The sequence below is a fragment of the Dipodomys spectabilis genome, unplaced genomic scaffold, assembly GCF_019054845.1.
Source record: "Dipodomys spectabilis isolate Male_0828 unplaced genomic scaffold, ASM1905484v1 ptg000533l, whole genome shotgun sequence".
NCBI lineage: Eukaryota > Metazoa > Chordata > Mammalia > Rodentia > Heteromyidae > Dipodomys > Dipodomys spectabilis.
In genome coordinates this window covers 1,052,555-1,069,201 of record NW_024871210.1, presented here as the reverse complement: position 1 = coordinate 1,069,201, position 16,647 = coordinate 1,052,555, and the positions used below count along the sequence as shown (strand labels likewise).

Below are 16,647 nucleotides of genomic sequence, written 5' to 3'. Positions count from 1 at the left end.
AAGTCCATACATAATCTAATGTTCAAAATAATAAAAGCAATCAAGTTGTTTTTTTTTCTCATGGTTGTGTAGACATTGTCCAATTACACAATGACTACTGTGAAACCCAGCCACATCCTAATTTCAAATTCTTTCAATGGGAAAATTTTTCAAAATCAGCATCAGTCTTCATTGGTTTGGGAGTACATAAAGATGGGGTTGATTCAAGTATGTGCACAAATGTATTTGGTCTAAATTTTATAATATATCAAAGGTAATTAAAGTGTATCGTGTTTTGTTAATTGTCTGTGTTCATCTGTGATAACTGGTCTTCTATAGTTGAATAAGTTTAATGTAAATAATTCAAGGCACAGGACGATATGAGGGAATGTATGAAAAAATTTTCAAACTGGGATTCCTTCCTAGAGTAACTTATGTTAGTAACATGCTGCTTATAGCTTCATTCTTTCAGTGTGAATTTTTGGTAGGACAATGTGAGTGTGTGTGTGTGTGTGTGTGTGTGTGTGTGTGTGTATGGCTGAAATGTTCTGATCAGATACTAGGTTGTGAAATCAAACTAAAAAATATGTATGACCTAATTTATCATTTGGTAAAAGTATTATAGGTTGGAGTCAAGACAAGTATGCATGAGACTCTGGGTTTTATTCCTTGTAGAGAGCTAGCCTTGAGCTGAAGTATTGAAGGACAGTGTTAATGCCCAGATTTCAGCCCAATGACAGACAAAACAATTACATTTTTATAAGAAGGAAAAAGCTGACAAATTCGAACAGTTGTTACAAGTCTTTTTTAACATCTTCCTAATTACCATTATCGACTTCAACCCATTTAGCCTCTAAAAGCTTTATGGAATTTACAGGATGTACACATTTCAAGAAATGGTTATATGCAGTAGGCCAAAGGGGACTGATCTACCAGAGTTTGTTCCATTCATTAGCTATATTAAGTAAATATAACAATATTCATAGTCATGTTGGTATGTTTATTGTATACTAGTATGCAATCCTTTGGGTCAATGCAAAGGAACAGGATTGCTGATTGATACAGCAGCTCTGTTTTTAATATATGAGGAACCTCCAAAATGCTTTCCAAGGTGGTTGAATCTAGTCTACATTAATACAACAGAATAGCAGCGTTCCCATTTGGTCACATATGTGCCAGCTTCTGATATGATCTCTTTTTTTAACGTGAGGTAGTAGGAATCTCAGTGTAGTTTTCATTTGCATTCTTTTATTCCTGACTTTGTTTAAAATTTGCAGTCAAACTTGATGTTAATGTAAGGAAGTTCCTTTGCTCTATATTATCAATCTTTTAGGGTAAGAAAGATTCATTTGCTACCTGAGCAAGCTAATATCTAACCATTATTATTATCCACATTGATTCTTTTTTCCTTAGTAGGCATTTGCATATTACTAGCCACATTCAAGGATAACAGAAGATATCAAGACATAGGACAATAAATTAAAATCTTAAAAGAGACATCATTAATATAAAATATTAATTCAATACAAGGTGCATCAAAGAGGACAAATTAAGGTTAAATTCACAAAAAATCAACTGTGAGGAAAGAATAATTATCAGCCATTGTACTCAAAACAGTTCACTTGAGTTTGGGGTTGAATAAATATCTTACCAAAATTAAAAGTAAATCATGTCTTACAGCCATAACAAACCCTCATATTTCTTATCAGATTTCATGCATATAAATTCATGGTGATTGAAGGCACAAAGCTTCTGCATGACAAAGGACATAGATAGCAAGATCAATAGAAAGCAAACGGATTGTGAGAAAATCTTTACTAGCCATTTGATGGACAAGGGTCTCGGATTTAAAATATACTTAGAACTCAAAAAATTCAATCCTCCAACAACATGTCCTTAAAAAAACAACTGAATTTCAAAGTGGTTGAACAAGGTTACATTCCCACCAACAATGGAGTTGGGTTTCCTTCTGTCCACAATCCCTCCAGCATTTGTTGTTATTAGAGTTTTTGTTTATAGACATTGTAACTGGGGTGAGGTGTTATCTCAATGTTGTTTTGATTTGCATTTCTTTTCTGGGTAGAGATGTTGAGCGTTTCTTAACGTGTTTATTGGCCATCCTTCTTTGCTCTTCAGAGAAGTTTCTCTTTAAGTCTTTAGTCCACTTATTTATTTGGCAGTTGTTTCAAAAGTAGTGTGGAGGTTGCTCAAAAGACTTCACATACAGCTCCTCTATGACTCAGCAATCCCACATTTGGTCATTTACCATAATGATTACAAACAAAACCATATTAAATCCACCAGCACAACTATGTTTATTGGAGCATTATTTACCATAGCCAAGATTGGAAACCAACCAAGATGCCCCTCCATAGATGAATGGATCAAGAAAATGTGGTATATATACACAATGGAATTCTATGCCTTCATCAGAAAGAATGACATTGCCTCATTTGTAGGAAATGGAAAGACTTGGAAAAAATTATATTAAGTGATGTAGGCCAGGCCTGAAAGACCCCAGACTCACTGGGATACTTTCTTCAATGGGAGGGCACCCCAGGAACCAAGACCCCAAACCACCAGATGCAACAAGCAAGAGGAGTTTATTTGGCATTTACAAAAAACGGACTCTCTTTCCAGGGCAGACAGGGAGCCCCGAGCAGTGGATACAGGCACTTTTAAAGGCAAAAACCACAGGATTAGCATAAAACACCAGGAGTGGCTTAATTTAAAAATCATCATGTACTCCAGCAATCTTTTTGTTGTGTGGGAAGTCTTGTAACACTCGTCGTAAACTGGTTGGCTCTCTAGGGGAGGCTTCCCTGGAGGGGAGTCCACATAGTTACAGGCTCATGATTGGTTGACATTTGACCTAGTTTGCTGGGCTTGCCAGATAGTCTTTATCTTGAGTCCCTTGCTGAGAGTTTTTACACAGGAATTTAGAAGAACATACTCTTTTGTTCTTTATCTAGGTTTGCAGACCTTGTCCCAGGGCCTGCATCTGGACTCTGAAACTTTTTACTTATTTCCTGGGAGGGTCTGTGCTAGCGCAAGCAAATTTACAGAAGCAGAATTAGCAGTTAGTAAATTGTGAAATGGACATAGCCCCGATTTCAATCTTTCATTCCCTCCTCTTGTCTTTGGACTAATTTTAATCTTAAAATTTAGGGAGTTTCTATATCGTTTACAGGTGTGTCAATTGTCTGTAATGCTTGGTATTGTTGGGCTAATACCATGCCCTGCAAAATGGATAGCCTCTCATGGATAAACTGCAATAGCTTGTTAAGAATGCAAGGGCCAAAAGTGAGAAGCAATAGTAGGATGATGACAGGTCCTGCTATCATAAACAACAATGTAGTGAGCCAGGGGGATTTAGACCACAAACTTTCAAACCAACTGCTTTGATCAATCTTTTCCCAATTTAGCTCCTCCAGACGCTCATGGAACTTGGCCATGGAATCGCGTGCTACCCCGGTGTGATCAGCATAAAAACAGCATTCTTCTTTTAGGGCTGAGCACAACCCTCCATCCTTGATAAAAACTAAGTCTAAGCCTCTACGGTTTTGAAGCACTACCTCTGATAGGGAGGTGAGGGAGATTGTTAATGCCGAGACAGATTTTTCGATGGCCTTCAAGTCCTGTGTTACAGCAGCTTTTAATTGCTTTAGGTTTTGTTGACCTCCCACATATGCAGCCCCTCCCACTCCCACTCCCGCTATACCTAAGGCGGTTCCAAATCCCATGAGGACAGCTAATGTTACACTGACGGGTTCCCTTTTGTATCTGTGGGTCAGGCCTCCCGCCAATTCTTCAAAGGATCGGGAGTCATGGTATATGACCAGAGGATAGAGGTGCACTAGAACACAGAAACCAGTCTGGTCTATCAACATTGGTGAGATGCACGGGGTTAACCCTGTGTCACATGCCCACCATCCCCCATCCGTGGGTGTCAGGTATTTGCCGGCAAAGACCTGAAACTTTTCCGTGAGAGCGCAGAGCTGACTCTTTTTGGGGGGAGGAGTGCCGAGACATAGCCCTTGACCCGATACCTCAGCTAGAGTCAACTTGGTGCCCTGTCATCCCCAATGGCATGAGTCAGAATAGTTGTAGGTACCATTGTAAGCTGTCCCTTCATAATAAGGGGGGGGCCTCAGAAAGGCAGAGCCAACAGGACTGAGTGAGGTTACTTTTGGTAGAGTTGAGGGCAGAATAGTCTCCCTCTATTAAGTTGTATAAAGGGGGCATTAAGGGCAGGCTTGGGTTAGGGATGACCCGTGGGCGGGTGAGGTGGGGCGCCTGATTTATGGAAAAGGGCCTCTTTTCTAGGGTAGGGTTGGGTTCCAGGAGGTTGGGACCAGCACTTTGCACTTGGAGGCGGATCATCATAAGCCCGCTATTATCATAACCCCAATTATTTGTGCGCAGCCTGACTCCCCCGGTGAATCCAGTCACCCAGCCTAAGTTAGGCATTTGTCCCTTGGTGGTGAATTTTATAGTAAGCTTTATGTACCACCGGTAATATCCTGAGTCGGTGCACTTTTCATTTCCTTCATCATATCAAGGGCCAACTTTATAGCCCCAACTCTATCTGATCCCTTTTGTTGTCGCACTGGCCCTTTTGACTGTAATATAGTCCGAAGAGGAGGAAGGATTCCAGTAGGTGTCCCCACTAGTTTCACAACCCCAGGCTTTATAAAAATAATCTTTTTCTCCTTCATATTTGTACGTGAGAGAAGGGTCCTGGTGGTTGACGGGGCAGGCATAGACAGGGTAGCCTTGGCGGACTGCCTTTCCATATAAGGCATCCGCCTGATTAGAAACAGAAATGCAAAAGTTTGGTGTTAGGTTGAGCCACCATGTCCAAAGGGGGGCTATATTGGAGGCAGACCATATGATGCCCCCATGTTCATCTATCACTTGCCAAGTCTGGTTATAGGGAGAGTGTGGGTTTGTGCCCACCCAGGGGTGGAATTTTTGTCCCTCCACTGCTTTTAAAATTATAGTAACAAGGAATATTAAACAGTTTTAAGAGTCTTATCTTGAGAGGGTTTTGAGTGCGCTGCACCTTCCATTTCAGTGGCTCTGGGGGGGGGTTCTTTTTGTCTTCAGGCGGCGTCCGCTTGACTTGGGAGGCGTGGATCCAGGCGGCGATTCTGTCTACCTTTAGCACAGTGGGTGTGGTCAGCAGCACAATGTACGGGCCCTTTCACCATGTTTCGAGGGTCTTGGATTGGTGCCTCCTCACGTACACCTCGTCGCCAATCTGGAAAGGATGTGCGACAGTGGAGCTCTCTGCACTGTAGGCAGCGGCCAAAGGCTTCCACACTTGTCTCTGGATGCGTTGCAGAGCTTGCAGCCGCGCCTGTAAACTTTGGGTATTTGCAAAAGAATCAATGGCAGGGTCAAGGAAGTCCGCTATGGGAGGGGGCCCCCCATATAGGATTTCATAGGGGGTCAGTCCATGGCTTGCTGGAGTGTTCCGAGCTCGAAACAAAGCCATGGGGAGGAGTTGGACCCAATCTTTAGTGCCAGTTTCTAAGGCTAATTTAGTTAGGGTCTCTTTGATTGTTCTATTCATCCGGTCTACCTGTCCTGAACTTTGGGGTGTATAAGCACAATGTAATTTCCAATCTATCCCCAAAAGCGTGGCCACCATCTGACTTACCTGGGAGACGAAAGCAGGGCCATTATCTGACCCTATTACCTTAGGGAGTCCAAATCGAGGAAAAATCTCTTCCAAAATCTTTTTGACTACTACTTGTGCTGTCTCTGGTTTTGTGGGGAAGGCTTGCGTCCAGCCAGAGAAGGTATCTACAAAGACTAGGAGATATTTAGCCCCATACTTACCAGACTTGATTTTGGTGAAATTGACCTCCCTATTGGTGCCGGTCCATTCGCCTCTCATCCTGACTCCAGCGGGTGCTTGGAATCGGCCTGCATTAACCTTGGCACAGGGAACACAAGAGTCTATAACCTGTTTAATTATGTTTGACAGATCTGGAATGTAATGAAACTGTTCCTCTCTCTGTAGCATAGTCTCCAACTTTTTGTTCCCCAAGTGACTCCATCTATGTAAGTGGGTGACCAGCCTTTTCGCATCCTTTCGGGGCAATATAGTCCTGTTTTCATATTCCCAAGTCCCAGTCGAGTCGCTAAAAGTTGCCTTTAGCTTTTTGGCCACCTCTATGTCCTGATCTGAATACTGGAAGAGAGGTTTTTTTTTTTTTTTTTTTTTTTTTTGGCTGCCGTTCTTGTGATGTGACTAAAGCAAAGGTTTGGTTCTGTAAGGCCGCTGCCTTAGCAGTTTCATCTGCCATCCTGTTTCCTGCCGCTACAGGGTCCCTCCCCACTTGGTGGCCTGGGCAATGGATGATGCTTACCTGTTTAGGCAGGAAAAGGGCTTGTAAGAGGTCTAAGATTTTCTTTTTGTTTTTAATGTCTTTTCCTGCCGAAGTCAACAGACCTCGCCTCCTATAGATCTCTCCATGGACATGCGTTAGCAAAGGCATACCGACTGTCTGTGTAGATATTAACTTTCTTTTCCCCGGCCTTTGTCAACGCCTGTGTCAGGGCAATGAGTTCAGCCCTCTGCGCTGATGTTCCGGGCTCTAGGGTCGATGCCCAGATGACCATGGTCCCATTCACCACTGGCGCCCCCCGCTTTTCGCTCACCATTATGTAGGAAACTGCTCCCATCCGTATACCAGGTGTGTTTAGCGTCTGGTAGGGGCTAGTCAGTTAAGTCCTCACGGGTTCCGTGCATCTCCGCCAGGATTTGATGGCAATTATGTTCCATGGTGAGGTGGGAATCTGAGTCCGGGAGTAGGGTTGCTGGGTTGAGAGAGCGTGCGGCCCCGAACTGAATTCGGTCGGGATTTAACAGCATTGTTTGGGCATTTGAAAGCCAGCAGTCAGGGGGCTGGCGAATAACTGTCTCTATAGCATGGGGGGCCGTCACAGTTAAGGGCTGTCCCAAGGTTAGCTTATCAGAGTCTTTTACCAACACGGCCACAGCTGCAATAATACGAAGACATAGGGGCCATCCAGCCGCCACAATTTTTTTGAGAAATAGGCCACTGGTCTTTTCCAGGGCCCTAATTTCTGGGTCAGGACTCCTTCTGCAATTCTTTGTCACTCATCCACATATAGAGTGAAGGGCTTGGTCACATCCGGAAGGCCCAAGGCCAGAGCTGACAATAAGGCCTTTTTAAATTGATCAAAAGCCTGTTGTTGTTCCTTTTCCCATCGGAATGGGGTATTAGCCTTGGTAAGAGGGTACAGAGGAGCTGCCAGTTCAGCGAACCCTGGTATCCACAAGCAACAAAATCCAGCACTCCCTAAGAACTCCCTCAGTGTTCGAGCACTTGTGGGCGGAGGGATCTGGGTGATGGCTTGTTTGCAGCTCTCTGTTAGCCACCTCTGCCCTCCTTTTAGCTTGTAGCCTAGATAGGTTACTTGTTGGATACGGATTTGGGCCTTGTTGGCTGAGGCTCTATACCCTAACTCCCCCAGTCTCTTTAAAAGGGCCCCAGTACCTTTTAGATGATCATCTCCAGTCTCATCTGCTAGAAGTAGATCATCTACATACTGTAGAAGGGTGAATTTGGGATGGTTGACTCTGAAATCAGCCAGGTCCTGGTGTAGAGACTCATCAAACAGGGTCGGGCAGTTTTTGAATCCCTGCAGCAATCTCGTCCAGGTGAGCTGTCCTGAGAAACCCGACTCTGGATCTCTCCATTCAAAGGCGAAGATCGGCTGACTCTGAGGGCTCAGTCTCATGCAAAAGAAGGCATCCTTTAAATCTAGCACTGTATACCATGTGCGACTCGGAGGCAGCGTACTCAGCAAGTTGTAGGGGTTAGGCACTGTAGGATGTATCTCCGAGGCCCTCCGGTTTACTTCTCTCAAGTCTTGCGCCGGATGGTAGTCTCCCCTTCTGGGTTTTTTGGCGGGTAAAAAGGGAGTGTTCCATGGGAATTGGTAGGGTTTTAGGATACCCAATTGTAACAGTCTTTGTATTTGTGGCCTAATTCCATTTTTAGCTTCCCTGCTTAGTGGATACTGACGTATCATCACCGGGACAGCCGAGGCCTTAAGTCCGATGACCAGAGGAGGCTGGTTTGCAGCCAACCCTATTCCTGCCGTCTCCGCCCAAGCCTGGGGAAAATCTGACAACCACTGGGGGTCAATCGGGGCCACTGGGGGCTTTCATGTAAATGATGTTCATCTTCCAGGCATAAAGTTAGGACCTGGAGAGGCTGTCCTTGGGGACCCCTAACAGAGGCCCCTTTTTCTTGAAAATGGATCTGGGCTCCTACCTTTGAGAGGAGGTCTCTCCCCAACAATGGATAGGGGCAGTCTGGGACCAGGAGAAACGAGTGTGTGACCAGCCCTGTTCCGTGATGTACTTTTTGCTCGGTCGTCCACCGATACAGTTTTCCTCCAGTGGCTCCCTGTACCCAGGACGTTTTAGTACTTAGGGGACCTTTTGGTTGGGTCAGTCAGTACCGAGTATTGGCACCTGTGTCAACCAAGAAGGTTACTGGTTTCCCGCCCACTCGACGAGTTACCCGGGGTTGGGGGGGGGGGGGGGGGGCTCCTGGCCCTGACTGTCCTAGTCATCACCTTCCAATGACAACACCTGTGCCCATCTTCGGGACCCTCTGGCCTGTCTCTTGTTTTTAGGACAGTCTTTGGCCCAGTGTCCAATTTCTTTGCAATACGCACATTGTTCCCGGCTCAATTGGGGTCTCTTTTCGTCTCCCAGGTCCCTCACTGGCCTAGTCTCTCTCTCTCCTGGGTGTCGAACTATGGTGGCCAAGATTCTACTTAACTCTTTGGTACGTTTCTTTTCTCGCTTGTCCTCTCTATCCTCCTGCAACTTACACAATTTTCCTTCTTTTTCTTCCTGGGTTTCCCTCTTATTAAAAATATTTTCTGCTTCCTTGACAAAGTATACCCCTGAAGCCCCTCCAACCGCTGCAGCTTAGTCCAAATATCCGTGGCCGACTGCCCGATAAATGACTTAATGACATCGGATTGTCTGTCTGCAGCAGAGGGGTAAAAGGGCGTATACATACGGTACCCTTCCATTAGTCTTTCTAAAAATCCCACAGGCATTTCCTCAGAACCTTGCACTATCGCACGTACCTTGGCCAAATTAGTGGGGCGACTTCCTGCCCCTTTGAGACCCGCCAACAGAACCTGGCGATAAAGACAGAGCCGCTTCCCACCAGCAACAGTGTTGAAGTCCCAGTTAGGGCGAGTCAAAGGGAACACTTCATCGATCTCATTTGGCAACTGTGTTGGTCTGTCATCTTGTCCTGGAACATTTTTACGAGCCTCTAGGAACACCGGCTGGCGTTCGTCTGTAGTAAGGAGGGTCTGTAAGAGTTGCTGACAATCGTCCCAGGTGGGCTGGTGGGTTAGCAAGATGGATTCAATCAAGCCCCTCAGGGCTTGAGGGTCTTGGGAAAAGGGTGGGTTATGGGTCTTCCAATTATATAAGTCTGAAGCAGAAAAAGGCCAATACTGAACTTGGCTGGCCACTGTCAGGAGAGGGAAGGCATGAGCCGTCCAGACTCCTTTGCTTTCTCCGTCCCGATCACGGCGGAGGTGCAGGCGGCTGCTGGGAGGTGGCGAGGGCGCTCTGGGCGCTGATGGCTCAGTGGAGTCGGGTGAGGGAACAGGTGGGGTAAGGGAGCCCCCTAGCAGCCCTCCGTGTTCTTCCACTGGAGCAGGCTGGGGATAAGGCGGCAGAGGGTCTGGCATTTGTGGGCATTCTAACAATAATAAGTCCGTCTGATTATCAGACAGAACGGGGGGACTCGAAGAGGAGGGGGAAGAGTCCTTTGCTCTAAGCTTGGACAATTCCTTTAGGGGGTAGAGGGAGGACTGGGATAAGGGAGGGAGAAGAGGAGTGAGGGGAGTGGGTGGGGAGGGGGCAGGCAGGGGAGGACAGATGGGCTGGGTGGGGGCAGGAGGAAGACGGGAGAATGGGAGAGAAAAGGCTTAATCCATTTCGGGGGATCTTGGGCAAGGTTTTCCCAAGTAACTTTGTAGGGGACCTGATCAGGGTATCCGTGAGGGCTGGACTGGAAAACTCGAGCATTCACCTGTAAAACAACATCAAGATTGAAAGAACCCTCCTTAGGCCACCCCACGTTGAGGGGAGGCCATTCGGAGGAACAGAAAGTAATCCACTTCTTTTTCCAGACCTCCAACAACAGGTTGTGCGCCCGGGCCGAGACTTCTTTCCAGTGATCTAGAGTCAGGCTTAAAGGGGTTGTTAGTTGTTGTCCCATTTCTTTGAAGGCCACAAGACAGACAACAAAGACAATCAACGCTAAACAGACACAGACGAGACTAGACAAAGGCCGAGTGGTGCCCGAGTGAGTACAAATGAGGAGGGAAACTTCAGAAGGGAGAGGCTGGCCTTGCCTTAACTCCCCAGAACAAAGAGACACTCAGATCTTGTCCCTCCTCCAAACGACCCTAGAGCAGTACTTCAGGGTGGGACCAGGGTACAGGGCATGTCTGCTTTTCCCTCTGGCCCAAATACAAATTCAAATACAAGTCCTGTACAGGTGCTTTTGGATCCCCAAAAAGTAAAACAAAGAGGACAAGCATGGAAAACATAGAAAGTTAGAGCTCGGTCTTACCTCCAACTGGTCTTGAAATTTTGGGTCTGGGGGTGCCTGATCCCGGACGAGCCCCCAACCTGAAAGACCCCAGACTCACTGGGATACTTTCTTCAACGGGAGGGCATCCCAGGAACCAAGACCCCAAACCAGCAGATGCAACAAACAAGAGGAGTTTATTTGGCGTTTGCGCAAACGGACTCTCTGTCCAGGGCAGACAGGGAGCCCCGAGCAGTGGATACAGGCACTTTTAAAGGCAAAAACCACAGGATTAGCATAAAACACCGGGATTGGCTTAATTTAAAAATCATGATATACTCCAGCAATCATTTTGTTGTGTGGGAAGTCTTGTAACACTCCGCGTAAACTGGTTGGCTCTCTAGGGGGAGGCTTCCCTGGCGGGGAGTCCACATAGTTACAGGCTCGTGATTGGTTGACATTTGACCTAGTTTGCTGGGCTTGCCAGATGGTCTTTATCTTGAGTCCCTTGCTGAGAGTTTTTACACAGGAATTTAGAAGAACATACTCTTTTGTTCTTTATCTATGTTTGCAGACCTTGTCCCCGAGCCTGCATCTGGACTCTGAAACATTTTACTTATTTCCCGGGAGGGTCTGTGCTAGCGCAAGCAAATTTACAGAAGCAGAATTAGTAGTTAGTAAATTGTGAAATGGACATAGCCCCGATTTCAATCTTTCAGGCCAAAGGAACAGGTTCCATGGTTTCCCTTATTTGCAATAACTAGTATATGTCTGAGACAAGCAGAAAAGTTCAGATAAGTTCATGTTAGGTGAAATGAACCCAAGATAAATATTCAATTTTTTTCTTTCTTGCGATTGTTTCTAATATATTTAGAACATTATTTCCTTGATGCTTTGTATGTCCCTCCCCCACGGTATAACTCCTGCTTTCACTGTATTTGTTGTTGGTGTAATTTCTGTAGGGTAAGGGAAAAAAGAAACTGTTTCAATAGGGATACAGGAGGACCCCTTGAAACAATGAGAATTAGTTATGTTGAAAAACGAACTTTATAACTTTGGTAGTGTGGGAGTGGGGGAGTTGAGGTGGCAGGGCAGATGGGAAGGGATGTTAAGGGGAAACAATGGAGGAGGCAACAATGCTTCATAAGAAATGTACTCATTACCTTACCCATGTAATTGAAACCCCTCTGTATGGAATTTTCACAATAAAATTTTTAAAAAAAAGAACGAAAGAAACAACTGCCTGGTCAAGAAGTAGGCCAAATACTTGAAGTGAAACTTCACTGAAGGGGAAATTAGAAAGGCCAATATACATGTGAAGAAATGCACAACTTCTATAACAACTACTAAATATCCCCATGCAGCTGATCACTTGTATGGTGTATATGGATACACCATTATATGTTATAAACTGTGATAGACAATTTGCTCCAGGAAAGTTAGAATGAACTTGTGACTTTAAATGAGCATCATTATTCCACAATACTGTGAAATTTGGGAAATTATGTAATCACTTAATCACAATTAAAAACAAAAAACCTCGGGGAAGGTAGGGAGGGAAGGGTTAGTAGGGGGAAAACAATGGAGGGGGTAATAATGCTCAATAGGTAGTGTACTCATTACCTTTCTCATGTAACTATAACCCTCTGTATAGTATCTTTACAATAAAAAATTAAAAGAAAGAAAAGAGTGCACATAGAGCTCCCCTATGACCCATCAATCCCACTTTTGAGAATTTACCCAAATGATCATGAATAAGACCATACTATGCCTACCACACAACTATGTTTCTCACAGAATTATTTACCATAGCTAAGATAAGAAAGCAAGCCAGATGTCACTCAGTAAATGAATGGATCAAGAAAGTGTGGCATATATACATATGTAATATACATATATATGTATATTATACATATATGTACATATATGTCTATCTGCATATATATATATATATATATATATATATATGAATTTTATGCCTTCATTAGAAAGAATGACCACCCCATTAGGTAGGAAACAGAAAGACTTGGAAAAAATTATATTAAGTGAAGTAAGTCAGGCCCAAAGAAACATAGGTCACATGGTTTCCTTTATTTGGAATAACTAGTATAAATTTAGGACAAGCAAAAAGGTCTGAAGCTAAATAAACATGTATAGGCATAGAGAGAGAGACTCACACACACAAACACACACATATATACATATATATGATATATATACGTATAGTTATGATATATATACCTATATATTTACATATATAAGTAAATAGAGATATATGATGTTGTTAAGAGAAATGAACCTGAAGATAGGAACACGTGCTATTGTTTTTAATGTGTTTAAAACGTAGTATGCGCTTTTTTGTTTCTTTGGTATGTACCCCCACCCCACACACACACAATATAACCCTTCTTTTCACTGAATTTGATTCCAGTGTCCTGGCTGTTGTATATATATTTTTCTAATTTGGGGAGGGGAAGGGAAAAAAATCAGAATGCTTAAATTGGCATACAGGTTGAACCAATGTAACAAGGAGATGTCGAATGCCTTATGTTGAAAATGAACTTTACAACTTCAGTGTGGGGAAGAGTTGGGGAGGTCAGGAAAGAAGCAATGGTAGGAGCAAAACAAAGGAGGCAATAATGCTTGATAAAAATATACTAATTACCTTACTCATGTAACTGTCACTCCTTCGTACAGTATTTTTACAGTATTCTTGCTCATGATAAGCACAGCACGTTTGATGTATACTGTAGTTATTTGCATTTCGATTTTGGCAAGAGATATTAAATATTTCCGCATACATCTATTGGTCATTTTTATTTCATACCGATCAGAATCTCTTGGATAATTTAGAAAACTTATAAATGGGGTGGTTGTTTCTTAATGAATTTTTTTTTTTTTAAATTTTATTTTATTTTATTTGAGAACATACTGTACAGAGGGGTTACAATTACATGGGCAGGATAATGCATACATTTCTTACCAAGCATTGCAGCCTCCTCCTTTGTTTACCCTTCACCTCCCTTCCCGGCCTCCCCCCTCCCTCCCAACCAATCGTACCCCCCCTCCCCCCCCCCCACCGACATTGTAAAGCTGGTTTTGACATGACATTTTGTACTTCTCATTGTTGCAACAGGTCCACCTGAATCCTTAAACGACTTGTTTGTCCCCATCTCCTCCACATGTTATACTGACATCAAATATAGTGAAAGCGGGGGTTACACTGTGGGGGAGGGACATACAAAGCAACAAAGAAATAATCTTATAAATGCGTTAGAAACACATGCATGATTAATGAATTTTTTTAAGATTTTTTATTTTAAAAATACTGTACAGAGGGGTTTCAGTTACATGAGCAAGGTAATGAATACATTTCCTAGCTTTGTTTTTCCCCTATCATTCCTTGCTCCCACATCCACAAGTAAGCCCCTCCCCCTCCAGCCTAAATTGTAAAAATTGTTTTTCAACAGTTTTGTACATCTCATTCATACAATGGGCCAAGTTATATCCCTCCTTAATCATTCTCTTTTTTTTTTCCTTCCCCTCCTCAAATAGAGAAGATGCACGGCACTGACATCAAATAGAGTGAAAACATGGATAATAATGTGGGAAGGAACAAAAAAGCAACAAAAAAAAATCACATGGTACCTTATGAATCTGTTAGAAACACTAGTAAGTAAGAAAAAACCACTTGTGTCCCTATCTTGGAGTTCATTTCACTTAACATCATTTAATCTTGTCAAATGTACATAGCTTTTTAACTTTTGCCTGTCCCAGACATGTACTATTCATTGCAAGTAAAGGAAACGATGGGACGTATGTTTCTTTGGGCCTGGCTTACTTCACTTAATATAATTTTTTCCTTGCCTTTTCTTTTCCTAACAAATGTTTTCTGATGGAGGCATAAAATTCCATTGTGTGTGTGTATGTGTGTGTGTGTGTGTGTGTGTGTGTGTGTGTGTGTGTGTGTGTGTGTGTGTGTACCACATTTTCCTGACCCATTCATTTACTGAGGGGGATCTGTGTTGATTTCTTATCTATCGTAAATAATGCTGCTTTAAACAAAGTTGTTCTGGTAGGATTAGTACGGTATTGTTTGTGATCATGTGCTGGGTCATAGGGCAACTCTATTCGGAGATTTAGGATCCTCCATACTGCTTTCAAAATTGGTTTAACAAGTTTATACTCCCACCTACAATATAGTAGAATTTCCTTTTGCCACAACCCTTCCAGCATTTCTTGTTATTAAAGTTCTTGATTATAGTCATTCCAATTGGGATGAGGTGGAATCTCAATGTTGTTTGTTTGAATTTCTTTTATGGCTATAGAGGTTGAACATTTCTTCATGTGTGTACTGGTCATTGATATTTCCTCTTCAGAGAAATGTCTCTTGTGTCTTTATCCCACTTAATTATCAGGCAGTTTTTCTCTCCGAGGATTTGTGAATTTGTTATTGAGGAAATTTAATTTTGGGAGCTCTGTCACCCTTGCATGTTTTATAGTTAGAGTTCAATAGATTGTCTCCCAAATGGTGGGTTTATTACACATATTTCTCTTGCTACCTCTGAATATTGCCATGCAAAATTCTCCAGTTGAACACAATCCCTTATATTCTGCCCTCCTTTGATTCGTTGTGACTGGATTGTTATGTAGTAAATTTTGACCTGATTTCGAAGTTCAATACGTCATCCCCTAATCCATACTATCATATTTCATGATACATAAACCTACTTTGAGGCCTTTGTTTCATTTAGACTTGGCTCCAACTTAAGTTGAAATATAAAGTTCTACTTTAAATTATTCATACATGTATAGCTATTTTTATCTGCACCATATTGAGAGGAGTTTCCCTTTCCTCTATCTGGTGCTTTTGGCACCTTTATCAAAATTTAGGTGGCCATAAATCTCTGGGATGATTTCTGTGTCTTTAATGCTATTCCATTGGTCTTTAGGCCTGTTTATGTGCCAATTCTAATTTTATATATGTATGTATATATATGTCTGTATACACACATCTGTGTGTATATGTGCATATGTTTGCATATATCTATATTGTATGTGTGTGAGTGAGTTTTTGTGTATTTTGAGGTTTTTCTCTGTGTTGAATAATAGAGTTTGCAGTGGAGTATTTATATTCTTGCTATGAATTTCCTGCTAAAGGTTGCTTTCTGGTTCATCTACATTTCTATTTGACTTTTTATTACATATTCTCTTCCATTAAATTATGTTTTAGGGATGTTGATCAGTACTGCTTTGAATTTGGAGGTAGTAGCTTTTGAGAATTTCCCAAATTTCTCAATGTCAATACTTCAAATACACGACCATATATGGTTTTCTCATGTTATTAAATATGCTTCAATTTCTATTTTCAGATGATTGATGTGTACCTCACAGAGGTCCTTCACTTCCCTGCTTACGTGAAGTCATAAGTATTTTCTTTTGGAGGCTATCACAAAAGAAGGTCTTTTTGTGGTTAAGCTTCATTCTTTTCATTTTGGGCATACTGAAAGGATTTATTTGAGTTCATTGTAAACTCTGTTACTTTGCCAAAAGATTAGAACAGCCAAAGGATTGTGATTGTAGTGTATAAGTCTTTCAATAGAGAATCAAGTTATCTGCAAAGAAATAGAGAGGGGATACAATTACATGAGCAAGCTAATGAGTAATTTTCTTATCAAGCATTGTTGCCTCCTCCTTCGTTTCCCCTTACCATCCCTAGCGTTCCATTCTCCCCACCCCCACCCAAAGTTGTGAAGTTCCTTTTTGAACATAACGTCTTATACATCTCATTTTTGCAAGTGGTTTACCTGTATCTCCATTTAAATAATTTGTTTTTTTCCCTTCCTCTCCCCAAATTATACCAGTATTATTTCAGTTAGGAATTCCTATTGTATACTGAAAAGCTTTGCGGAGCAGGGATTCATTCTCTCATTCCTAATTCTGGACATGTATTTTCCTTTCACCATTAAGTGTAAGGGAACAGTCAGATTGTCATAGAGATTCTTTATTATATCGAGGAATATTTCATATGTTTCTTTTATCTTCCTAA

At 42.5% G+C, this 16,647-nt stretch overlaps 1 pseudogene; it reads right to left on the bottom strand.

Annotated features, from left to right (window-relative positions):
- Positions 1-5,684: 5,684 nt before the first annotated feature.
- Positions 5,685-16,647, bottom strand: part of LOC122099790 — a 55,443-nt pseudogene continuing 44,480 nt past the window's right edge.